The sequence below is a fragment of the Neofelis nebulosa genome, chromosome 5 (assembly GCF_028018385.1).
Source record: "Neofelis nebulosa isolate mNeoNeb1 chromosome 5, mNeoNeb1.pri, whole genome shotgun sequence".
Lineage (NCBI taxonomy): Eukaryota > Metazoa > Chordata > Mammalia > Carnivora > Felidae > Neofelis > Neofelis nebulosa.
The window spans coordinates 29,513,735-29,540,285 of NC_080786.1; the positions used below are offsets into that span (position 1 = coordinate 29,513,735).

The 26,551-nt window shown below is 38.6% G+C and overlaps 1 protein-coding gene and 1 long non-coding RNA gene across 8 annotated transcripts in view; one reads left to right on the forward strand and one right to left on the reverse strand.

Annotated features, from left to right (window-relative positions):
- TMEM108 (transmembrane protein 108) overlaps positions 1-26,551 on the forward strand; it is a 403,151-nt gene that overhangs the window by 347,340 nt on the left and 29,260 nt on the right. The window lies entirely within an intron of this gene.
- LOC131511850 (uncharacterized) lies at positions 14,538-17,719 on the reverse strand. 2 transcript variants are annotated; one of them, XR_009261774.1, is made up of 3 exons: positions 17,579-17,719; positions 14,797-14,915; positions 14,538-14,628 (listed from the first exon to the last, which is right to left on the reverse strand). It is a non-coding gene; the product is annotated as an uncharacterized LOC131511850 (long non-coding RNA). The 2 variants fall into 2 exon arrangements; XR_009261775.1 differs by having other exon boundaries at positions 14,538-14,632.

Here is a 26,551-nt window from a genome sequence, read left to right on the forward strand (position 1 = left end):
AAGTTTTGTTTTTTTTTTTTTTTTGAGAGAGAGAGAGAGTACATGTGAGCAGGGGAGGGGCAGAGAGACAGAGAGAGAGACAGAATATTAAGTAGGCTACATGCTGTGGAGCCCAATATGGGGCTCAATCCCACAACCATCAGATCATGACCCGAGCTGAAATCAAAAGTTAAACACTTAGCCAACTGAGCCACCCTAATGCCCCAAGGATAAGACTTTATAACAGAAAAAAAGAGAGCTAACCTCTGGCATGACATAAAAGGAATTGGTGCCTTCCAGGAGTTGAAGAAATAGTTATACAATTTTGTAATAAATTATAAGTGTTTATGATAGTCAAAGTTTGGAGGCAACTGCATTTTTCTGAAGAGTTTAGTTTCTTAGTAAGTCCATGTATGTATTTTCACTCACAAGGTTCCATGCTGGTGCTTTGGAGGAGTCAAAGAGCCTTCTGAGATAGCTACCAGCAGGCTGGGAGCAGGAGATTGAGCTTCTAGTTATATTTTGGGCATTAATTGATTCTGTGAACGTGAGCAAGTGACTTTCTCTCTCTTGGGCTGTGAGTTGGTTCCTTGTTTGTAAAATGACTATTCATCTTATCTTTTTTTTTTTTAATTTTTTTTTAACGTTTATTTATTTTTGAGACAGAGAGAGACAGAGCATGAACAGGGGAGGGGCGGAGAGAGAGGGTGACACAGAATCTGAAATGGGCTCCAGGCTCTGAGCTGTCAGCACAGATCCCGACGCAGGGCTCGAACTCACGGACCGTGAGATCATGACCTGAGCCAAAGTCAGACGCTTAACTGACTGAGCCACCCAGGCGCCCCTCATCTTATCTTTTGAAGTGGCTTTGGAGCTCATCTCCATTTTGCAGGTCTAAAGAAATGAAGTTCTTGAAAGTCTTTGATGTAGAATAAAATCTGGCACTGTAACTTGTTCTTCCTGATCCTCAATCTATGGATGAGTTTTGAAATTCTTCCAGTCATGAAACCTTGTCATTCCATGATCAAAGTATAAGACAGTATTTCTGCTCCATAGGATCCCATAATCAAATTGAGACACTTAACGCTTAACTATAATAATAGTTATTACAAGACAACAAATGAGCACCTGTAAGTAGAAAAATAGTCTCACCTCTTTGGCCATTCAGAGGAGCAAGTTGTCAGGAAAATCACTGGTATTTGACCTGAGCTTTGAAAAAATGGATAGATATAAAAGATCATTATGGATGAAGGAAAGCAGCAAGAGCAAAGTCCTGGACATGATCAGCCAGGAGGACATTGACGAAATCTATCCTTCAGGAGCAGATGGTGAGGTAGAGTTTATGAATTGTGGTCCTCAGAGACAGGGAATTCTTCTGAAGTTATCTATCTATAGTGAGGCAATCTGACTGACTTCACTGTGTAACAGAGAGAAGTAGAATGTAGAAACAATGACCAAGATTTCTTATAATTAATTATATGTTATTTTCTGATTTGTCCTCAAGCAGTTTTATTTTTAAATGACATTTTAAGCATAACTGATGCACAATGTCCCTGGCACCAGTGCTAGTTAGATAATTCAATTGGTAGAATAATGAAGAACAATTGGTATTTTTTGCTGGTAGTTCTTTGGAACAGATTGCTTAAATAAGTACAGTTGTTTATAAAAAGAAATGGGTGAGGTCAACCTTGCTTGATAAATTTCCTGTTGTAAGTAGGATTGGTGGAAAGGTGAGAGAAAGATTAAAAGTTTCGTGTTTAGGGGTGCCTGGCTGGCTAGAGCATGTGACTCTTGATCCCAGAGTCGTGAGTTCAGGCCCCACGTTGGGCATGGAGCCTACTTTAAATAAATAAATAAAGTATTTTTTTAATAAAATAAAAAGTTTTGTGTTTAGCATGGATAATTAAGGAAATGTAATTATGGCAGGACAATAGAAGCATATATACTTTAAAAACAAATAAGGAAACATCAAAACAACAAACAATAAAATAGAAATCACAAAGCAGGATGAGAGAAATAAGACCTAACATTTACGTCAATAAATATAACTAAAGTCTCTATTAGATAATAAAGACTTTCACCTAAAACAAAATATAGCTATTTTCTCTATTCCCCTAAAACATGATGACACAAAAGATTCAAAAATATGAGGATAGAGAAAAATTGAGCAAAAATAAAGCAGAAATATATTTTTATTGAACCTAATGGGAGTCCTCTGTGCTTCCTGGATTTTGATGTCTGTGTCTTTTCCAAGTTAGGAAAGTTTTCCACTATGATTTGCTCACATAACCCTTCTACCCCTATTTCTCTGTCTTCCTCTTCTGGGACTCTTATGATTCTGATGTTCCTTTTTCTTTTTTAATTTTTTTTTTTTTAATGCTTGTGTATTTTTGAGACAGAGAGAGACAGAGCATGAATGGGGGAGGGTCAAAGAGAGGGAGACACAGAATCTGAAACAGGCTCCAGGCTCCGAGCTGTCAGCACAGAGCCCGACGCGGGGCTCGAACTCACGGACTGCGAGATCGTGACCTGAGCCGAAGTCGGCTGCTCAACTGACTGAGCCACCCAGGCGCCCCTCTGATGTTCCTTTTTAATGAGTCACTGATTTCTCTAATTCTTAAATCATGCTCTTTTGCCTTAATCTCCCTCTTTTTTTCTGCTTCATTATTCTAAGTTTGTCTTCTATATCGCTGATTCTGTTCTGCCTCATCCATCCTTGCCGCCACAGCGTCCATCCATGATTGTAGCTCAGTTATAGCATTTTTTATTTCATCCTGACTAGTTTTTACTTCTTTTATCTCCACAGAAAGGGATTCTAATCTATTTTCGACTCCAGCTAGTATTCTTATTATCATGATTCTAAATTCTGGTTCAGACATCTTGCTTGTATCTCTGTTGGTTAAGTCCCTGGCTATCATTTCTTCCTGCTCTTCCTTTTGGGGTGAATTCCTTTGTTTTGTCGTTTTGAAGGGAGAAAAGGAATTAATTATATATAAAAAATTAAAATTAAAAAAATTAAAATTAAAAAATTAAAAACACACACAAAAAATTGAATAAATGATGCTAGATCCTAGGTGTCTTTTGGTCTGGCTGTTGAAAGTGGCTTGATAGATTAGAGAAAAAAGGGGGGAAAATTTTTTTTAAAAAGGAAATCATTGGAAAATTTGAAAAAAATGAATACACTGAAGAAGACTAAAATGAAATGATGGGAGTAAAACAGAATTTGAAAAAATTTACACAGAAGTAAAGAATATAGTAGAAAACATTTAAAATATTTTTAATAAAAATTAAAAACAAAAATTTTTTCTCTTGCTGCTGAATTCTGTGGTTAAGGTTGTGCAGATTGTTGTGTTAATCCTCAGATAAGTTTTGTAGGTGTGCAGGATGGTTTAGTGTTGGTCTGACTGTATTTCATAGACACGAGACACACAAAACACTTCCTTGCTGTTCCACCATCTTGGCTCCCTCCCCCAGAAATATATTTTTAGGTCAAAAAAGTAAATAAAGGAAGCAAAATAACACAGGAGTGGCAATATTAATGTTAGTTAAAATAAAACTTAAGGGATAAAAGTTTTCAGTGGGAAGATTGTTTTATAAAAATTGTGACCTACAATGAATGTATAATGTACTATAACATAACACAGAAATATGGAGAGCAAAGCTGTTAGAAGACAAAGAAGACCTGAAAAGAAACCATTATTATGGAAAAAATTAGCACAGCATATTTAGTCTTTAGTAAATCATGGAGTCAAAACTAAATAGAATGTAAATATGCTTAATAAAGTTCATCTGATAACTATATATCAAATTTTGTACCTTATAGATGATATCTTCATATATCCATGGATCATTTATTAAAAATTATTATTAAAAAAAGCCTTGCTAAATTCAAAAAAGGTAAATTTTATTCTTAATATAATAAAAGTAGTGTTAGAAATAAAAAATAAAAATTTAAACCAAATCTCACAGCCATTAAATCAACCTAAATATCAGACATTAAGGAAAGTGAAAAGTTCAAATGCAGATTGCATAGAAAATAACGGTCGTACAAAAACTTATGTCAAAGTTTATGGCTGAAAGGAGATTAAAATATTTTACAGAAGCAGTCATATGTAAAGGTTGAAGGAGTGTGATTGAAAATAAATTGTTTAATGTTTATTTATTTTTGAGAGAAACAGAGTAGGGGAGGGGCAGAGAGATAGGGAGAGAGAAAGAATCCCAAGCTGACAGCACAGAGCCCGATGCAGGGCTTGAACTCAAGAGTTTTGAGATCCTGACCTGAGCCAAAACCAAGAGTCAGATGCTTAACCACTTAACCAACTGAGCCACCCAAGCAACCCAACAATAAATTCTGAATACAAAAGCAAAATGAAAATCCTTACAGCTCAATTCAGGCAAATCCATACCTTTAAAAGCTTTCATCATTTAGTAAGGAAGAAAGAAGATAAACAAAGACTGGCAGAGGGGATGGAGAACCATCTATCATGCTAGTAGATGTCAAAAGAAAGCTGAAGTAGCCATACTTACATCAGACAAACTAGATTTTAAAACAAAGACTGTAATAAGAGATAAAGAAAGGCATTAATTCATATTAAAGGATCTATACATCAAGAATATCTAACAATTATAAATACTTATGCCCCCAACTTGGTAGCATCCAAATATATAAATCAATTAATCACAAACATAAACTCATCAAAGATAATGCCATTATTGCCCATTAATACCATTAACATCCCACTTACAGCAATGGACAGATCATCTAAGCAGAAAATCAACAAGGGAACGATGGCTTTGAATGACACATTGGACCAGATGGACTTCACAGACATATTCAGAACATTTCATCCTAAAACAGCAGAATATGCATTCTTCTTGTGTGCACATGAAACATTCTCCAGAATGGGTCACATACTGGATCACAAATCAACCCTCAACAAGTGCAAAAAGATCAAGATCTTACCATGCATGTTTTCAACACTATGAAACTTGAAGTCAACCACAAGAAAAAATTTAGAAAGCCCTCAAATACATGGAAGTTAACATCCTACTAACGAATGAATGGGTTAACTAGGGAATTAAAGAAGAAACAAAAAAATACATGTAAATAAATGAAAATGAGAATGTGACAGTCCAAACCTTTTGGTATGCAGCAAAAGCAGTTCTAAGAAAGAAGTGTATTACAATTCAGGCCTATCTCAAGAAGCAAAAAAAGTCCCAGATGTACAATCTAACCTTCTACCGAAAGGAGCTAGAAAAGAAACCAGCAAATAAAGCCTAAAGCCAGAAGAAGAAGGGAAATAATAAAGATCAGAGCAGAAAAAAAAAAATGACATATAAACAAACAAACAAACAATGGAACAAATCAACGTAACTAAGGGCTGGCTCTTTGAAAGTATTAACAAAATTGATAAAGCCCTACCCAGACGTATCAAAAAAAAAGAGAGAGAGAAAGAGAAAGGACCCAAATAGATAAAATCATGTAGGAAAGGGAAGAGATCACAACCAACACCAAGAAATACAAACAAGTATAAGAGAATACTATGAAAAATTATATGCCAACAAACCAGGCAATCTTGAAGAAATGGATGAATTTCTAGAAATTCACAAACTCCCAAAACTGAAACCGGAAGAAATAAAAAATTTGAACAGACCCATAACCAGCAAAAAATTGAATCGGTAATCAAAAATCTCCCAACAGGGATGCCTGGGTGGCTCAGTCGGGTAAGCATCTGACTTCAGCTCAGGTCATGATCTCGCAGTTTGTGGGTTCGAGCCCCACATAGGGCTCTGTGCTGACAGCTCAAAGGCTGGAGCCTGCTTCACATTCTGTGTCTCCCTCTCTCCCTGCCCCCCCCCCACTCATGCTCTCTCTCTCTCTCTCTTTCAATAATAAATAAATATTAAAAAATAAAATTAAAAAAAAATCTCCCAACAAACAAGAGTCCTGGGCCAGATGGCTTCCTAGGGGAATTCTATCAGGCATTTAAAGAAAAGTTAATACCTTTCTTCTCAAACTGTTCCAAAAAATAGAAATGGAAGGAATACTTCCAAACTCATTCTACAAGACCAGCATTACCTTGATTCCAAAACCAGACAAAAATCCCATCAAAAAAAAGGAGAATTACAGGCCAGTATCTCTGATGGACATGGATACAAAAATACTCAACAAAATATTAGCAAATTGAATTCAGCAGTACATTAGGGGTGCCTGGGGGTAAGTGTCAGATTCACTTTTGGCTCAGGTCATGATTTCATGGTTCATGAGTTTGAGTCCCACATCAGTCTCTACACTGACAGTATGGAGTCTGCTTGAGATTCTCTCTCTGCCCCTACCTGCTTATGCTCTCTTTCTCTCTCTCAAATAAATAAATAAACCTTTAAAAAAAAGTAGATTAAAAGAATTATTCATCACAATCAAGTGGGATTTATTCCTGGGCTGCAGGGCTGGTTCGATATACACAAATCAATCAATGTGATACACCGCATTAATAAAGGAAAGAATAAGAACCGTATGATCCTGTCAATAAATGCAGAAAAAGCACATGACAAAATATAGCATCAATTTTTGATTAAAACCCTCAAGAAAGTAAGGATAGAAGGAACATACGTCAACACCATAAGGGCCATATACAAAAGGCCCACAAATAATATCATCCTCAGTGGGAAAAAAACTGAGAGCTTTTCCCCTACAGTCAGGAACAAGACAAAGATTCCACCCTCACCATTACTATTCAATATAATACTAGAAGTGTTAGCCTCACCAGTCAGACAACAAAAAGAAATAAAAGGCACTCAAGTCAGCAAGGAAGAAGTCAAACCTTTTCTATTTGCAGATGATGTGATACTCTATGTAGAAAACCTGAAAGATGCCACCAAAAACTTTCTAGAACCAATACATGTATTCAGCAAAGTCGCAGGATATAAAATCAACATGCAGAAATCTGTTGCATTTTTATACACCAATAATGAAGCAGCAGAAAAAGAAACCAAGGACCCAATCCCATTTGCAGTTGCACCAAAAACAATAAGATACCTAGGAATAAATCTAAATGAAGAAGTAGAAGATCTATACTCTGGAAACTATAGAACAGTTATGAAAGATATTGAAGAGGATTCGAGGAAATAGAAAAGCATTCCATGATCATGGATTGGAAAAACAAACTTTGTTAAAATGTTTATACTACTCGAAGCAATCTACACATTTAATAGAATCCCTATCCAAATACCACCAGCATTTTTCACAGAGCTAGAACAAACAATCCTAACCTTTGTATGGAGCCACAAAAGACCCCGAATAGCCAAAGCAATCCTGTGAAAGAAAAACAAAACTGGAGGCATAATGATTCCAGACTTTAAACTATGTTATAAAGCTGTAGTCATCAAAACAGTATGGTACTGGCACAAAAACCGACACATAGACTAATGGAAGAGAATAGAAAACCCAGAAATGGACCCACAAGTATTTGGTTGATTCATCTTTGACAAAGGAGGCAAGAATATTCAATGGAAAAAAGACAGTCTTTTCAACAAATGGTGTTGGGAAAACTGGATGGCAACATGCAAAAAAATGAAACTGGGCCACTTTCTTACACCATACACAAAAATAAATTCAAGATGGATGAAAGACCTAAATGTGAAACAGGAAACCATCAAAACTGTAGAGAACACAAGCAGCAACCTCTTTGGCCTTGGCCAGAGCAACTTCTTACTAGACACACCACTGAAGGCAAGAGAAACAAAAGCGAACATGAACTATTGGGACCTCATCAAGATAAAAAGCTTCTGCACAACAAAGGAAACAGTCAACAAAACTAAAAGGCAACTGATGGAATGGGAGAAGATATTTACAAATGCCCTATCTGATAAATGGTTAGTATCCAAAATCTATAAAGAACTTACCAAACTCAACACCCAGAAAACAAATAATCCAGTGAAGAAATGGGCAGAAGACATGAATAGACACTTTTCCAAAGACATCCAGATGCTAACAGACACATGAAAAGATGCTCAACATCACTCATCATCAGGGAAATACAAATCAAAACCATGACAAGATACCACCTCACACCTGTCAGAATGGCTAAAATTAACAACAGGAGAAACAACAGGTGTTGGCAAGCATGCAGAGAAAGGGGAATCCTCTCACACTGTTGGTGGAAATGCAAACTGGCACAGCCACTTTATAGAACAATATAGAGCTTCCTCAAAAAACTGAAAATAGACCTTGCCCTACAACCCAGCAATTGCATTACTAGGTATTTACCCAAAGGGTACAAAAATAAAGATTCAAAGGGGTACATGCACCCCAATGTTTATAGCATTATCAACAGTAGCCAAACTATGGAGAGAACCCAGATGTCCATCGATGGACGAATGGATAAATGTATATACACATACGTGTATACACACACACACACACACACACACACACACACACTGGAATATTACTCAGCCATCAAAAAGAATGAAATCTTGCCATTTGCAAAGACATGGATGGGGCTAGAGTGTATTATACTAAGTGAAATAAGTCAGTAAGAGAAAGACAAATACCATATGATTTCACTCATATGTGGAATTTAAGAAACAAAACAGCTGAACATATGGGGTGGGGAAGGACGAGAGGGAAATGAACCACAAGAAACTCCTAATGATAGAAAACAAACTGTGGATTGACAGAGGGGAGGTGGGTGGGAGATGGGCTAGTTGGGTGATGGGTACTAAGGAGGGCACTTGTTGTGATGAGCACTGGGTTTTGTATGTAAGTGATGAATCACTGGATTCTCCTCCTGAAACCAATATTGTACAAGTATGTTAACTAAAATTTAAATAACATTTTTTTTAAGTATGAACAGGCAAAAGTAGTAAAGACATTTTTTTTTAAATAAGAGTAATGAAGAGGGGCTTTCTCTGCCAAAAATCAAAACATGTCAAACATGTCATAAAGTAATACTAGTTAAAATATGTATTACAAGTCCAAAAAGTGGTCAAATTAGAAAAGCATACTACATAGCCCAGAAACCGTTTCTAGTATACTTAAGAATTTAAAATGTAATAAAAGTAGCAGTCCATGGGGCGCCTGGGTGGCGCAGTCGGTTAAGCTTCCGACTTCAGCCAGGTCACGATCTCGCGGTCCGTGAGTTCGAGCCCCGCGTCAGGCTCTGGGCTGATGGCTTGGAGCCTGGAGCCTGTTTCCGATTCTGTGTCTCCCTCTCTCTCTGCCCCTCCTCCGTTCATGCTCTGTCTCTCTCTGTCCCAAAAATAAATAAAAAATGTTGACAAAAAAAAAAAAAAATTAAAAAAAAAAGTAGCAGTCCAAAAACTGGGGAGAGGATAACTTAATAAGTGTTATTGAGATAATTATTTGGAAACAATAAGTTAGAGATTCACCACACACATTATATGAAAGTAAGTTTCAAATGCATTCAACGGTTCATCCAAGATTCCCTAGGAAAACAGACCTTAAGGAGATTGGCTATATAGAAGGTTCAGTGCTGAGGCAATTAGTCTGCTGGAGCAAAAGGGTAGTCAGGCTGACATGTGGTCAACAAAGACAACTCAGCCCACACCAGGGGGAGCTGTGGAGCTGGAATTGCCCTTCAAAATTGTCCCAAATTAAGACAAGGGCCTTTGGACCCTGATGTCAACCAGATGTTGGATATGGGGTTCACACCAGAGTGTTGTAATCTTGGGTGAGACAGCTCCCTTTAGCTGAGAGAAATTCCAGGAGAGGAATTCAGCTATAAGCCAATCCACAACCAATACTCCCAGCTATTGGTGGACAAGAGCCTCAGTCTTGAAGACAGATCTGAGTGGCACACATATCCATTACATAGTGTAAAAGATGAAATTATGAAACAAATAGAGGAAAATATTGATAAATATTCCTAAAATAGGACTCAGAAGGCCTTTTTTTGATACTTTCCAAATCAGACAAGAAGAGTTGTAAAACAGTGACTGTGACAATTGGTTTTATCAAGGTTGGGAGTATAGGTGGGAAGAGAAAGCAGTAGAAAAAGCCACTCGCATCTCTGTGGTCCAGGTGTGACTTCCCTTGCCTGCAAGGCTGGACATCTGGAGGACTGGCTTTTCCTTCCAGTAGCAATTTTCTCAAAGCCCTGAGAAATAGAGCATGCCTGCCTTGGCTTATGACCTGAACTGTTTGCTCCTATTAATTCACAGAATTAATTCACACTTGTGTCTGGTAGGGAGGGGCTCGTTTCAATCACCCAAAGTATTTCAAACTCAGTATGCTTATAAGAAAGCATGATCTCCAGAAAATATTCCACTACCTCTCCTTACAATTACACATCACAGGTGGCCTCACCCCACTTTTGTGAGTCTGTTTTAAAAAATCAAGGAGCTGCTGAACATCTAGCATGGTGGACTTTTTTCCAGATGTGCTCTCTCAGTGTCCCATGTTGTCACTTGTTACTTTGTTCTGAACCCTTGGGAAGGCTGATGCATAGAGACTATGATGCTCTAAGAAGAAAGAAGGCATCCTCAGGGTTAATAATAATTATGATAATAGCAGCCACAGTGATTGTACCAGACACTGTGAGAAGCACTTTCATATATCATCTCACCAAATCATCCTAAGTCTCCACTTTACAGATGTAGGAAGTGAGAGTTAAAGTGACCAAGTTGCCCCAGGTGACACAGCTGGAAGCACTCTCTGGAGCCGCCTAGATATGAATTAAGATCTCTTTGATTCCAAACACCTCACTCTTTGTACTACCTCCATTTCCTCTCGGGCCCCATTCAATGAGACAGGCTATGGAAACCACTTAACATGCAGCTATAATTAGATCAGTGTTTCTGAGTCTTGGCTTCTCATTAGATTCATCAGAGAAGCTTCCAAAATCCTATTGTTTCTAGTGAAAAGCCAAGTTTGGGAACTATATATTAGATGCACACGAAAATACCCTAGAATACAAAATTGGTGTCTTCTTAAAAGCTAATGTTACCTCTCTTCCTAAACTTTGAGATTGCATCATTGGATATCCTGTGACTACTTTGAGAGTTTTGTTTACAATTTTATTTTCATGTTAACCTAACAGAAATGGTAACTAAACAAAAACACAGAACATAGAGGCTCTAGTTGGCCTAGAAATTTTAGGTGCTCAGGCACCTTGGTGGCTCAGTCAGTTAAGTGTCCTACTTCGGCTAAGGTCATGATCTCACAGTTGGTGAGTTCGAGCCCTGCCTCAGGCTCTGTACGGACAGCTCAGAGCCTGGAGCCTGCCTCAGGTTCTGTGTCTCCCTCTCTCTCTGCCCCTCCCCTGCTCACACTCTGTATTTCTCTCTCTCTCTCTCTCTCTCTCAAAAATAGATAAACATTTAAAAAAAATTTTTTTTAAGAAATTTTAGGCACTGCCATGCATCCTTATGTGTGATCGGGAGTTATAGCTCTGAACAAAATTAGAAGGCCTTGGTTCAAGTTTCAGCCCTACCACTTACTACCTATGTGATTTTTTTTTTCACCTATGTGATCTTGATCTTGAAATAACTCCTTGAACTGAAGGAGGCCAACTAGATATTTGAACAGCAGAATGACAGGCTGGGGTTTAGGGGGAACCTCTTTCCAGAATATTAGAAAACAAAAGACCAAGATGTTGTTCAAGGGCAACCAGGGTATTAATAATGCTACCTTCACCCACCCATTCCAATCTTCATGAAGTTCAAGATAAGGAGAGCAATCTGATGCTGATTTGGGCTTAAGAGTTAGGAGACCCTGTTTTTTGTAAGGGCTCCTTAAACTGGAGCATATACATCATTAGCCTTAGTTCGAAAATGAAGACATAAGATGCGAGCCTGCAAGAGCAATGACATAACAAGAATCTGGTGTGACCTCAGATCTTGTAAAGATCCTATCCACTGGGGAAGTGGAAGCCCAGTGTCCCATGCCAAGGACTGCTGTATCTGCTTCTGCCCTGTGTATTCTACTCAACTCTCATTCAGTAACTTAGGACCTTAATTGACTTGGCATGTGGCATCTGTCCCAGCTCTATTACCTACATGCTTCTAGATTGACAGAGAAGTACTAGGTATGAGATTTGAATTGAGATAAAGGTTGTACAGTAAAAGGAAATAATCACTTCTTACACACTACAAACATGGAAGCAGCTTTGGAGCCAGCCAAGGACCTCGTTGTCTTCTCCAGTTGCAATGCTCAGGCTCTCCCTTTCAGAAAAAGAATAGCATTGTGTCTTGCCTACCATCTAATTTAATCATACAGCCCATTTCCCAAACTTTCCTTCACAAGTACCAGACAGGCTCATGATCACTCCTACATTTTGTTCCTTGACATTCTGGAGAAGCATTGATTTACTTGTGTCCTTTAAGGTTGCTTAGCAATGAAACCATAGGAGGCAGGGCCAGCAGCATGGAATTTCACAGGTGGCTCTTGCTTCTCCCTGTTGCATTGGTTTCTACCCTCTGTTTCAATGCATTTTAGTCTTTTTATTGCTCTGTAAAGTCTTGATCTCAGTTTTTATATTACAAGACTTATGTTTGCGCCTGTTCTCTTGTAAACCACCTTGAAAACATTTTGAAAGCATGAATGGCACACACCGTAGACAAGTTCTACCATTTCAGACTTCCATGTCTGTGGTGAGAGCATGGCATACACCACGTTAGGTGCATGCCAGTGAAGCTCGGAGCCAGGGACACATCTGGAAATTCACTCTCGTGTGGAGCCACCCAAGAAATCTGATCAGGCATCTGACAGACTTCTGCCATGCTAGAATAGGCACAGAAGGATGAGCTGGCATCCAGAATATCACATGGCAACCATCCCTATCACTGGGGAAGCTTTGCCAGGAAGCTTATTTACTACAATGAATTGTATAGAACAGAAATATTAGGGTTTTGACATTGGGAGTTCTATCAGCACATTTGTGAAATGGCAGAGTATGAAAAGAACAGGAGCTTGGGATTAGACAAGACCTGGGTCTGAACCTCAGGCAAGAGAGACACAAGATTCATAACCAAGAGAGCGCACAGTGTAGTGTGGTGCTTTCCCTGACACGCCAACATGCACTCACATCTCACTAGATCCCTGCTCTTCCAATCCTACCAAACAGAACCTGGCAAGCCCAGCTCAGAAAGGGGTTTATGGAGCCAGGCAGCCTCCTTAACTGTAGCAGAAGCCTGTCAGATCTTACTTTAAATGTCATGAAACCATTTTTTACAGGGATATAAATTTCTAAATTAGCTTTTTCCTTTACACGTTCCTTTGGCATATGTGCTAAGCACATGTTTAAAAAAAAACTATAGTTCAATTCTGATTTTCTTACTTTAAAATGATCAGCAGTTCATACTCTTATGCATAATTCATCATGTAAACCATACATCTTTTTTGAGTTCACAGGAGGGCAGACAAGTGCGAAAATACAGTTTTATGGGTCATACCAAGTTAGCACCTGCAGGAATCGCATAGTTGGACGTGGGTCATACCAAGTTAGCACCTGCAGGAATCTCATAGTTGGACCTGTTACCATCCAGGTGACTCCAGTGCACAGGTTTTCAGCTGGAAGTATCTGAATATCACTGTGCAGCATTTGGAAATGGTTGTGAAGAAGGAAAATGTTACAACATCCTGTTTCAGGGCACTGGATTTTTTCTTTACCTACTAAAGTTTGAAATTAGGACTTTGTTTAAACACACATCTTCATGTAGGTTTATGTTGTTAGAAACACTTCTGTTCACTTTAACATCCCTGGAACTACAATGCATATTGCAGTTGCTGTCAGCCAGGCAGCACTCATGACAGTCATCATTGTCTGTGCACAGGTGAATGTTGGTTGTAGTTGTTCACCTCATCTCTCTATTTGAGGCAAATGCACCATTGGTACTATGCATGTTTAACTGCTGTTTAAAGAGTTTCCACACACACACACACACACACACACACACACACACAAAGGTCACAAAGATTCACTGTGACAAAGCATGGAAACAAAAAGTTGCATTTGCAAAGGGCATTGAAGTAGGGCAGCAGGGCCGAAATTTGATATTTGTGGAAAAAATGTCCATGATTGTATGAATGGTCTCCATTCCATAAACCAAAGCAACAATTAAACTCTAGATGAAATCAAAAGAAGGAAAACACTTACATAACAGTTCAAATCGGGTTGTGTTTTTTTTCCTGAGATGCTTGCAAAAGGATTGGCAATTACTTCATGATGTAAGTGAAGGGATATATGATAAATGTGTCTAGGTAAGTCTAAAGGAGCTCTTTTAATAAGTATAAAATAAAAATTATAATTGCAAGAAAGCATTGTGTCATACTTTGTATATTTGTTTCTTACTCATACATAAAACAATAGTATTTTACTTCTTCTAGTTGATGGAATCTGGTACTTAAAACAATAGCTAAAATTTTCTTAGATAACTATTATATCTATTGCCCAATTGTTAATAAGGGAAACTTACAAAATTTACTCCCAGAATTACATGTCTGGCCACAACCTGATGCATCCTCAGATGGTTTTGACATGAACAACAAAGATTTCATGGTCTTACAGATGGAGATGCTAAAGCCCAGAATCCAAAAGTCTCCATTCAGTCAGTGGACATTTATTTAATCAAATGGACCATGAGAGTGTGAAACATGGATGCTCTTTTCCCAGTGTTCCATGTGGACACCTGGCTTAGAGGGGACAAGAGGGGAAGGAGAGGCAAAAAAAAAAAAAAAAGGAGAGGAAAAGCAGTTAGGAGGAACTTTAATTTCAGGCAGCTATTGATTTAGCCCTTAGCAGTGTTTATTTTCTTTAACCTCTGCTCCAGGACACCTTCTCCACAATTCCCTCTCACCTTTTCCTTCTCTCTCCATCCCCATCTTCTTCCTTTGTCTCTGTCCCCTCCTTCCCTCAATTGCTATCCTTCTGAACCTTGAGATGGCAGATTAATTGGGGTGGGGAAGGGAATGGGGCCTGTAGGGAGAAAGCACAAACAGCAGGCCTTGACAAAACACTTTAAAAACTTATAATTGCCAGTCCTTTACTATCTCAAATCCTAGATCAGGAGTTGCATACTACAGCCATCTGCCTCTTTTGTAAATAAAGCTTTATTGAGTCACAGCCACACCCATTCATTTACATCTTGCCTAGGACAGCTTTCACACTACAATGACAGAATTGAATAATCCCAACAGAGACCATATCCACAGAGCCTAAAATGTTTACTAGTCTGTCTATATAATGTGCTTTCCCAAGAGTATTCTGCAGAATTCTAGTTCTGCAAAGTTAAACAGATGTTGCTGGAAAGAAAAAGATTCTCAGGTCAAATATTTTTAGAAACTTTGCTTTTCAATTACAGGACTTCTTAGAGCCTTTAATACCTGAATGTGAATTGTGAATTTCTGAGGATTCGCTGAAGTATGCAGCATTTTCCCAAGTTTATTTGGGACCATTTTTCTTACACAGCTCTTGATGGGGATAGAGTTTCTCAGAACACACTTTAGAAAATATCCCTTTAACAATATCCAAGATACATTATTAAGTAAGAAAAGCAAGAGGTGTCCAGGACACATTCACCTGTATAAAGAGTGGGAAGGGAAAATGTAGTTAAGGGTCTGCTTGTGAATGTTTCAATTATCTCTTGAAAGGTCCACAACTAATTGGTAACACTGCTTACTTTCAGGTGAGTTGAAGCTGGGAGGGAGACTTTTCACTGTATTTTCTGCATTTTGACTTTCAATCATACTGATATACTTTATTACCTAAATAATCAATTCATCTGTCAATCAACATAATTAAATTTTGAAACAAAAATGTAAGATGGTAAACCACTTTGGAAAACAGTTTGACAATTTTTAACAAAGTTAAATATATACTTAACCATATGTCCCAGCAGTTCTACTCCTAGGTATTTACCCTAGAGAAATGAGAACATATGTCCATACAAAGACTTGTAAACAAATGTTCATAGGAGCTTTATTCATAATAGTCCTAAACTGGAAACAACCCAAATGTTTATCATTAGATGAATGAATGCAAACTGGGGCATAGTCATGTAATGGAATACTACCCAGCCATAAAAAAGGAACAAACCACCGATGCAGCAAATGAATAAGTTTCACAGATGTTATGCTGAGTGAAAGCAAGAAACAAAACAAGAACAGAAGAAGCAAACCTGTAGTGATAGAAGTCAGATTATTGGTTGCCCGGAGTAGGTATAGGGGAGGAGATCTGACTGCAAAGGGACACAATGGAACCTTCCAAGGAGATGGAGATGTTCTTTATCTTCACTGAGGATACTTGTCATAAGTATACTTGTATACTTGTCATAAGTTTGTATACTTGTCATAACTCATCAATGTGTACACTTAAAATGTGTGGATTTAATTGCATATAAGTCACATCAATAAATTTAAATTTAAATTTAAAAGGAGAGAAATAAATGTCTCCCTGAATCAATCAAAAGGGAGCCATGAAAAATGAAGGAATATTCAAGAATGAGAAGATGGAGTCAAGTTAGCCCTCCAGTATGATTGTACACAGGATAAGTCTCTGCCCTATAGTATGGGAACCCCAGAGAAATAGAAATGAGCAGACCCTCTCTGCATTGGTTCTCTGTTTGCTTCCTGGGTATTCTGATTTACAAACCAGCTCTGCAGGAGCAGAGCTACTCCACCTGGTTGAAGGTTCCTATTGGCCATGAGTGACACTGGTGACCCTGTCTCCCACATGCTATGCACTGGATCATACTGTGCTTCATGCTGTCGCTGATGGTATTCCTTCTGTATCTGATGAGACCTTGCTAATTCAAAGGGTAGCTCCAATTGTCATTTGGGGTGTAACAGTTGGTGAAAATACAAGCAACACAGCTGACTTTGCTACAGCTCTGAAAGAGTATCCCAAATGGGTTGTCTCCTGCTTACAAACCAATTGAGCTCCAAAATAAAAGACAGCAAAGAAGCCATTTGACTCTTAGAATACATCTCATGATGGAAATGACATTATGGATGGTTAAATACATACATACATACATACATACATACATACATACATACATACAAGCCAACATCTTAAAGTCCACCGGAATGTACTAAGATATTGCAACCCAAATCTAACCTCAAGGCAGCCTGTGTTCTTTTTTCCCATTTTCACTTCAGTGCCAAGTGTGTTTTCATACTGAGCATAGGAATCAGCCGTATCTGCAGACCTTTAAAAGGTAAATCTTTCTTACGACACAGTGAAAAACCCAGAGGCCGTCTTTGTTTACAGATGTCCATGTGTAATCTAGCAGATACACTAGGCAGGGGTGCAGACCCACTGGGGACTGTAGCACATGAATGGGCTGTGTAGCCAAGGCTGGGTAGGATCTGACTCAGAATCTGCACACAGAGCAAGACAGACCTGGGCTTGCAGCTCAGCCCTGCCACATGCCAACTGTGAGATTTCAGCCAAATAACTTAAACTTCTTTGAGTGTTTCCTCATCTGTAAGGTAGCTATGGCAATAATACCTAGTTTGAAAGGTTATTACATAGGTTTAATGAGATAACATAGGGGTTCCGTTTACTATTACTGTGTAACAAACTTCCCCAAAACTTAGCAGCTTATAACAATGACACCATTAATTTTGTTCACAAACCTGCATTCTGGACAGGACTCAGTGGGGACTTCACTTGGCATCAACTGGGCTGAAATCACCTAAAGATTAGTTTACTCCCATTTGGCAGTCAATGCTGGAGAGACACCTACAGCTGGGGGCTTAAAGAGCTAGGGCTCCTGGGGCATGTCCATCTCTGTATGATCCATGGCAGCATCATCTTATTGCATGTTATTTTTTATGAAGTCATAGTGATGGGGTTTTGGAGTGATGGTGGGGGTCTGGAGCTGACAATTAAGAAAGAATTCTTGAGATGTCTTTGGTTCAAAAAGGTGATTTTATTAAAGCATAGGACAGGACCCTTGGGCAGAAAGAATTGCACAGGGGTTGTGAGGAGTGACTGATTATATACTGTGGAGTTGGGGGAGGTAAAGGCAAAAGAGAGGACTCCACACAGATTTTCATATGCTAACGAGGATTCATAAGATACTGGAAGCCTAGCTATTGTCAAGTTAAGGTGGTTTTTTTCTCTAGCAAAGCATTAACATTAAGATAGTAGGGAATTCCTGGAAGAATGTTTTACTCTGCCTATCTCAAGTATTTGTCTATGGGCTGCAGGTTATAAGGAAATTTGCCATTTCCTTCTCACATCACCACGAAGGGGGGTGTGTTGTTAGGGGTCTAGGAAACTGAGTATGGGTTTCTGGAGATTAGGCTTTTGATAAGATTGCCATTTTCTTATCATTTACTAAGACATTTGTAAACTGAAGACATGAGACTCATGTCCTGCATGATGGTGATCTCTATCAGTTAACCATTGTGTTTTTTTTTTTTCTTTACTTTGTTCTTGGACACTTAGGAGTGCCGAGGGATGTCACACTTATCCCATCTAGGGTGGGGGCAGAGAAGGTTGTTAGCTTGTGCTTTGCCCCCAGCTTGCCTTATGCTTCCTCATTAATAGAACTTGGAACTCATAGTGTCACTTCTGCCACAGTCACAGGTTTACCCAGGTATAAGAGAACATAGACCTCATATCTCAATGAATGTCAGCATCACATTGTAGGAAGAACCTGTGGGATGATATTTTAGGGCAGTCTTGTTTGAAGACTACAATGTGGCATTGTAGCAAAGTATATAGCACAGAAGCTGAAATAGTAGGACCAAATAAATAATACCTTTTTGACCATTACTATTGCCACGACCACTGTCACTGCTACACTTCTATTATTATTATTATTATTATTATTATTATCATAATTGCCAGTAAATATGAGACACCTATCACTGCTAATATTCGGATGCTTGCCCTTCTTTTGGTAGGTGAAAGCCACAGACACAATGCCACTTCCAAGAAATCATGTAATGGAAACCTTGCACTGGCCCAAAACTTCTGCAGCATAATTGCATTAAGGGAAGTGAGGGAAGGTGGTATCATTCATCATTGTGAATGGAGAGGTCTATGAATACACAAGCTGTAAAAAAAAAAGAAGAAGAAGAAGAAGAAACCTGGGGAGCAAAGAGCAAAGACAGGTTTCCATATAAAGATGAGTTTGTTATGCACCTGCAACCTCCTCCCAGGTGATGATGTCCCATGGGGCCCCTTATCCCCAGCTCTCCTCTCCCCGAGGAAGAGTAATGCAGCATCAGCTTACTAAGTCCTTTAATTCACAATGTGTCATACCCACATCATAATGCGTGGACTTCTCTGGACTCATGTCCCTCTGTGTAGCCCCACTGAAGATCAAGGGCAGAATTTAGACTTCATTAAATGAAAGACATTTATTTGGTAAGTGCCCAAGAGAAAAAAAAAGATCATAAATCCAAAGTGCAAAATCATGGAGTTAGTGTAGAGTTGTTTCTTAATGGAAAAAGATCTCTATAGCTACCCCCTAATCCTCCCGTGGCTTATGATGTTCTCAAGAAGTGGCTCTATTTAGAAGCTGACCCACTTGTCATGGGCTAGCTCCTGAGCTGTTGCAACTGCTCTCTTGCACTGTTTCTGAACCTAGGCTGCCAAGTCAGCTCCACATCCACCTGGTAGGGTGCACAACTCAGGGAATAACAAGCATGCCTTTTGAGGTTGTGCTTTACAAATGCAAATTAATTTGACCTAGGGCAAAGAGTTTAGATTCCCTTTGTTCTAGGCTCACTTTAGATTAAAAAGGTGTAGAAGACTGCAGACCCAGTCTGGCAAAGAGGGCATTGTTTCCAGAAAAAGCAGCAACTGAAGTTGCCAAGCAGTGTGGAATGGAGCATTGCTGTAGGCTACCTATTTGTATTTCAAACTTACTAAAATGCCTAGACCATTTCCTGTGTGGCCTCCCCTGCCCTATGTCTTCTCTGTAACTGGTGTGGATGGTGGGTGACATGGTCTTCTCTTCTAACAGGACCTGTCACCAGTTCCTCTGCATTCCCTTAGCAGTGCCTATCAAATTTGGTGAAATTGGAATCACCTGGAAAAATTAGATATGTATTTTACACTTTAAGAACATCTCAACTTGAACTAACTAACATTTAGAATGCCCAGTAGCCACATGTGACTAATGGCTACCATATTGGAGAATGTAGACTTAGATAATACTGTCTACTAGACAGTGTTATAAACCCCTTATATATTAACTTATTTAATCCTCACAATAATCCTATAAGATAGTGTTTTTAATCTTATTTTATAGGTGAGGAAATTAAGGCACAGACAGTTTAATTTACCCAAGGTCACTGGGCTAGAACATGGGAGTAAGGGGTTTGAATGTTGGCAATCTAGCTTCAGAGTCAACCACATTACCACAAGCCCTCCTGCTCAACCATAACTCTCTGGAGGATAGGGAAGAAACATTATTTCTTTGTGTATTCACATAGCATAAACAATGCTTAGTTCAGATAGGACACCCAGTAAATATATGCTGAATGAATTAACTGAATGAGAGGAAGATGAGGTGGTTATAAGGGGTTTGTCAAATGTTCAGCCAACAGGATTAGATGCCTTCAATCATCAGCGTATATTATTGGGTAGGAGGAATAGATTTTTTTGGTGTATTATTTTTTTTTATTTTAATTCCAGTATAGTTAACATACATTGTTATGTATAGTGATTCAACAATTCTATATATCATTACTCAGTACTCTTCATGATTAAGTTTACTCTTAATCCCCTTAACCTATTTCATCCATCCCCTACACCCACCTCACCTCTGATATGGTTTTTTTTAATTTTTCATTTATTTTATTTTTTTATTTTTTATTTGCTTTTATATATTTTTACTTTATTTTTTATTTAAAATTTTTCTTTAAGTCGATTCCATGCCCAATGTGGGACCCTGAGATCGAGTCACATGGTCTACCAACTGAGCCAGGCTGATATGCTTTATTTTAAATGAGTACCCTCAGTTAGTTTTTTTTTTTTTCAAAAAGAACATTTTTTCCTTGAAACATGTTTCAGAATAAATGGTTCTAAAAGATATATAAACCATTCCATCTAAGAAACGTTCCATCCATTCCATTCCATTATGCTATGGAAATATACAAAGAAATAATGTTTCCTCCCATCCTTCAGGGAGTTATGGTTGAGCAGGAGGACCTTGTGGTAATGTGGCTATCCCTGAAGCCAGACTGCCAAGATTCAAACCCCTTACTTATATATATATATATGTATGTATATGTATAAGTATATGTATATACTTATATACACACACATACATGCATACATATATACACATATGTGTGTGTGTGTGTAAAAAAAATAAAATCCATCCAACAATACACAATTTCTTCAAGTACACACAAAAGAATCCACATAAAAAGAGATATAACAAATATTACAAATGTAAGAAGACTGAAATCAGGTGTACATAGGTGGCTCAGTTGGTTAAACACCCAACTCTTGATTTCAGCTCAGGTCATGATCTCATAGTTCATGAGATCAAGCCCCATGGCCAGCTCTGCACTGACATGGCAGAGCATGCTTGGGATTCTCTCCCTCTTCCTTTGCCTCTCCCCCGTGCTCTTTCTCTCTCTAAAAATAAGTAAATTAATTTTTAGAAAAAGACTGAAATCATGCCAAATATATTTTTCAACCAAAATGGTATAAAACTAAAGATCAACAATAAACGAAAGCTGGGAAATCTACACTGTAAATATTAAATATTTAATGTGTAAATATTAACACACTACTGCATAAGCAGTGGACCAAATAAGAAATCAAAGGTCAAATCAAAATATGTCTCAAAACAAAAGAAAAAGAAAACACAATATTCCAAAATCTACAGTGTGCAGCAAAAGGAGATGTTAGAGTGAAATTTATGCTATAAATGCTTGTATCAAGGGAAAAAGTTTAAATAATATTATACCATAAGGAACTAGAAAAAAGACAGCTGAAATGTAGTAGAGGAAATAATAACAAAGAAAAATCAGAAATAAATAAAATAGAGACTAGAATAAACAATAACATAACACTGAAAATAATGACCAAGTTTTCCATAAAAATAAATAAAATTGGCAATGCTTTTACTCCATTAAAGAAAAAAGAGAGAGAAGAGTCAAAACCTAAAATGAGAAATGGAAGAGAAAACAATACAACAGATAACCACAGAAATACATAGTGTGATAACAGATTACTATAAAAATTAGATACTAACAAATCAGATAACTTAGAAAAAGAAACCAGATAATTCCTAGAAATGCCCAAGTTACCTTGATTGAATCATGAATTTTGAATCCAAGAAATAGGAAATCTTCTTAGACCAATAAAAGAATGAAAGTTGAATTAGCAAACAAAAATCTCCCAGCACAGAAAAGCCCAAGAGCACATGCTTTCACTAGTGAATTCTACTAAACATTTTTTTAAAATATTTAATGACAGTTTTGGTCAAAATCTTACCAAGAATGAAATAGAGGAAACACATTCAAAATCATTCCGTGAGGCCAGTACTCCCATCATACCCAAAGCAGGATAATAACAATACAAGAACAAAAAGCCTAGTTTGTCTGATATGAGTATTGCTACTCTGGCTTTCTGTGGACATCCATATGCATGATAAATGTTTCTCCACCACCTCACTTTCAATCTGCAGGTTTCTTTAGGTCTAAAATTAGTCTCTTATAGGTAGCATATAGATGAGTCTTGGTTTTGTTTTTTGTTTTGTTTTGGTTTTTTTAATCCATTCTGACACCCTATGTCTTTTGATTGGAGCATTTAGTCCATTTACAGTCAAAGTAATTATTGATAGATATGTATTGCCATTTTATTATTTGTTTCTGAAGATTTTCTCTAATCCTTTCTTGTTTTTGTCACTTTTGCACTGAAAAGTTCCCTTTGATATTTTTTGCAGGGCTGGTTTAGTGGTCATGAAATCCTTTAGTGTTTTTTGTCTGGGAAACTCTTTATCTCTCCTTCTATTCTGAATGATAGCCTTACTGGATGGAGTATTCTTGGCTGCAGATTTTACCCCTTCAGAACTTGAAAATATGCCACTCCTTTCTGGCTTGCCAAGTTTCTTTTTTTTTTCCTCCCAAGTTTCTATTGAGAAATCTCCAGCTAGCCTTATGGGTTTTCCTTTGTAAGTTAGGGATTTCTTTCGTCTTGCTGCTTTTAAGATTTTTCCTTTGTCATTGTATACTGCAAATGTAATTGTAATGTCTTGATTTGGCTTGCTTTTGTTGATTTTGATGGGAGTTTTCTGTGCCTCCCCGGATCTGGATGTCTGTTCCTTCCCCAGATTAGGGAAGTTTTCTGGTGTTATTTCTTAAAATAAATTTTCTGCCCCCTTTTCTCTCCCTTCTTCTGGGACTCCTATAATATGTGTGTTATTATGTTTGATGGAGTCACTGAGTTCCCTAAATCTATTCTCATTTTGCATAATTCTTTCTGTCTTTTCTTTGGTTTCATTATTTTCCATTAGTTTGTCGTCTAGGCCACTAATTCATTCCTCTGCTTCTTCCAGCCTGCTTTTCATTACATCAAGCCTGTTTCCAATCACATTTATTGCACTCTTCATCTCTGATTGATTCTTTTTTTAACTCTTTTATCTCTGTAGTAAGGGTCACATTGATGTTGTCTTTTCTCAAGCCCAGTGAGTATCTTTACAATTGTTGCTTTAAATTCTCCATCAGGTATATTACTTATCTCTGTTCTGCTTAGACCTCTAGCCATGGCCTTATCTTGTTCTTTCATTTGGGATAAATTCCTCCATCTTGACACTTTGTCTAAGTCTATGCATTCTGTCTGTTAGAAAAGTCAGTTATGTCTCCTGCTTCTGACAGTTATGGCCCTATAAAGAAGAGATGATGTAGTGCTCAGGATCTGGTGCTTCAGGGAATGTCTCTGGTGTATGTTGCATGTACTCTGCTATTGTATTTTGCTGCTGTATCCTTCAGGCCAGTTGTCTGCAGAGGTTCTTCTTGCCTGCTATGGGCAGTGTTTGGTGCCTGGCCTGAATGTGGCAAGTTTTATCTCTAGGTGTGCTCTGGTTTCCTTGTGAAATGAAACCTGACACCAATGCCACCAGAACTGAGACCCTGTACAACTAACTCTCTGATTAGGTGACATAGTTGGGCAGGGGTTTGTGCTGGCCTTCTAGGGGCAGGGTCTGCCATGCTGTGACTAAGGCAAGCTTGACTGAGAAGGGCAGTCCCACCAAAGCATGGTGGGTGGGGCTTGATATAAGCAAATTAAGCAGCCAGTGTTGGTGCTGTGGTGCTTCCCACAGGTGGCTCTGTGTTTATGCAGAGGGGCAGGGGAGGGAAATGGCCCTAGCCAGCTCTCCTGTTCCCAGAGAGACATCTACATGAATGCTGCCTCCCAGGGTTGCTCTCCAAGATGATCTCCAAGGTAATCTCCCCACTATGCCCCAGGTGTTTTTCAGATTGCTGTTTCTATACTGTCTGCCCCTGGGTTGTTTGCCTGCCTTCTCTCCAGGAGCAGGGCAGTGCCCTCTGGGCTCTTTTCCAGCCAAGCCTCCTGACCTTTAAAACTCCAGATTTTAAGACCCACTGGTTAGAGAACTCATGAAATTCAGCCCCTCTCGTTTTCCAATGGCTTTGAGGAAACATTCTCCTTGTCCATTCCCCTGTGTGCACCTCTCTCCTTGCCTTGCCTCGCCTCGCCTCGCCTCACCTCTCCTCTCTCTCTCCTCTCTCCTCTCTCCTCTCTCTCTCTCTCTCCCCCTTCTCCATAACCATTGCTCCCTCCCCTCCACAACACACATGATCCATTTTTCTCCTAAACTACATCTCCACACTTCCTTACTTCTTCAGTGTGGTCTCTTCTCTCCCTTTAGTTGTGGAATTTGTTCTTTCAGTCTTCAGTACAATTTCTGGGGTATTTAGGATGATTTGATAGTTATCTAGTGTGTTCCTGGAACAAGCCTAGGGTCCTCCTACTCCACTGCCATCTTCCCCTCCTCAAATTTGGGTGAGACTGATATTTTTAAATTGAATTTGAAAATACTTATTCTCTCAAAGGGCTTCCAGGATAATGAAAAGATGTCAGAAATACACAATGACAAAAATATAGATCTTAAATATCATTTAGAGTGACAACCATGGTTACAATGACTAGGACCAGGAAAGAGGTACACCAAGAGAGGGTATCTAAAAGTGGTGAATCTTTAAGGGAATATTAAGTGAGATGGAAGAAATATATGGTTAAGACACAGGACATAACGGGTAATATATGAGTAAGACATAGGAAAAGAATGACAAGGGGGGGGGGGAATCCTCCTCCTCCTCCTTATCAGCATTGATTGGATACTATATGTTGCAGATATTATTCCCAGAAAGCATACTATGAGCTGTAAATTTGCATACTGGATGTTTTTTGTAAGTGTTCCCAGAATCGATACCTTTAGTAAAGTAAAGGAAGCAGTATTGGGCAGGGGGAGAAGTTGGCTGTGATGCAGTCACACCAAAATCCTCAACCAACCCTATGGGGAACTCTGGAGCTGGAGTGGCCCTTTACACTTGTCCCAAATTGAAGCAAGGAGATTAGTCCTTTTAACAACAGGATCCGGTCATTGGATGCAAGTTTCCCAGGAAGGGGGTATATCCATGAACAAGGCAGCTCTGTCAACTGAGAGCAATTCCCAAAGAGAAACTCAGCTGTGTGCCATCAGCTGCCAATACTCCTAGTAGCTATAGAATAAGGACCTCCTTACTGGGGGTGTAAGGAGGAATCTAGATGGCAAGCAACATTGTCCACTGCACCAACTTAGTACAAAATCTTGAGAACTAATGAAAGAACATTATGGTGAATAGAAAGCACCAGACAGAATCCCAACATAGCCACCTTGCCTGGGAAATTGATACAAGGCCATACAACTAATGAGTGAATTTATACCTAGTCCCAGTGTCTGTTTTCTCCCCATATCTCTCCAGGAAAGAGAAGAGGGAGGAGAAAGATAGAACTTAAGCACCATTTATTACAAAGAGTCCTATTCCTAGGTCTGTAGGATTTAAACAGTGTGTTCTAGATTTTAAAAGAAATTTGAGTCACATTTGGTTGGGGAGGACACCACTTACCTATGTGCCTCACTACCTGTTGTGGGAGCTGTGGCTAGAGTAAGGGAAGAACAGCTAACCAAATTTGGGGCAAGGAACCACCTCCCATCTTCCCCATGCCTAGGAGGTAGGGGCAGCTACCTTAGGCTACTGAAGAAGATGTCTACAAAAAACAACATTCTGGAGTTGGGCTGGGGTGGTGGTCCCCATGTCACCCTAGGCTCAGCCTGGGAGTAGAACATTTCAGGATGTGCTTCAGGTTTGATTCTGATCTTATTTTCTTTGGTTCAAGTCAGAGGCAGTGTTTGAACTGTGTGCTATGTATTCATCTTGGCTCCCCCTTGAATGTCTGACTTTGAGTAAGTCTTTTAACATCTCTGAAACTTGGCTTTAAGGAATGAAACCCACCTCTTATAAAATATGAGTATTAATTGGGTTTTTAGGAGTAAAATATCTTCAAACATAATTTGATATTTAATAAATGTGTGTTCTGATTCTGAACATAAGCACACTGTAAAATAT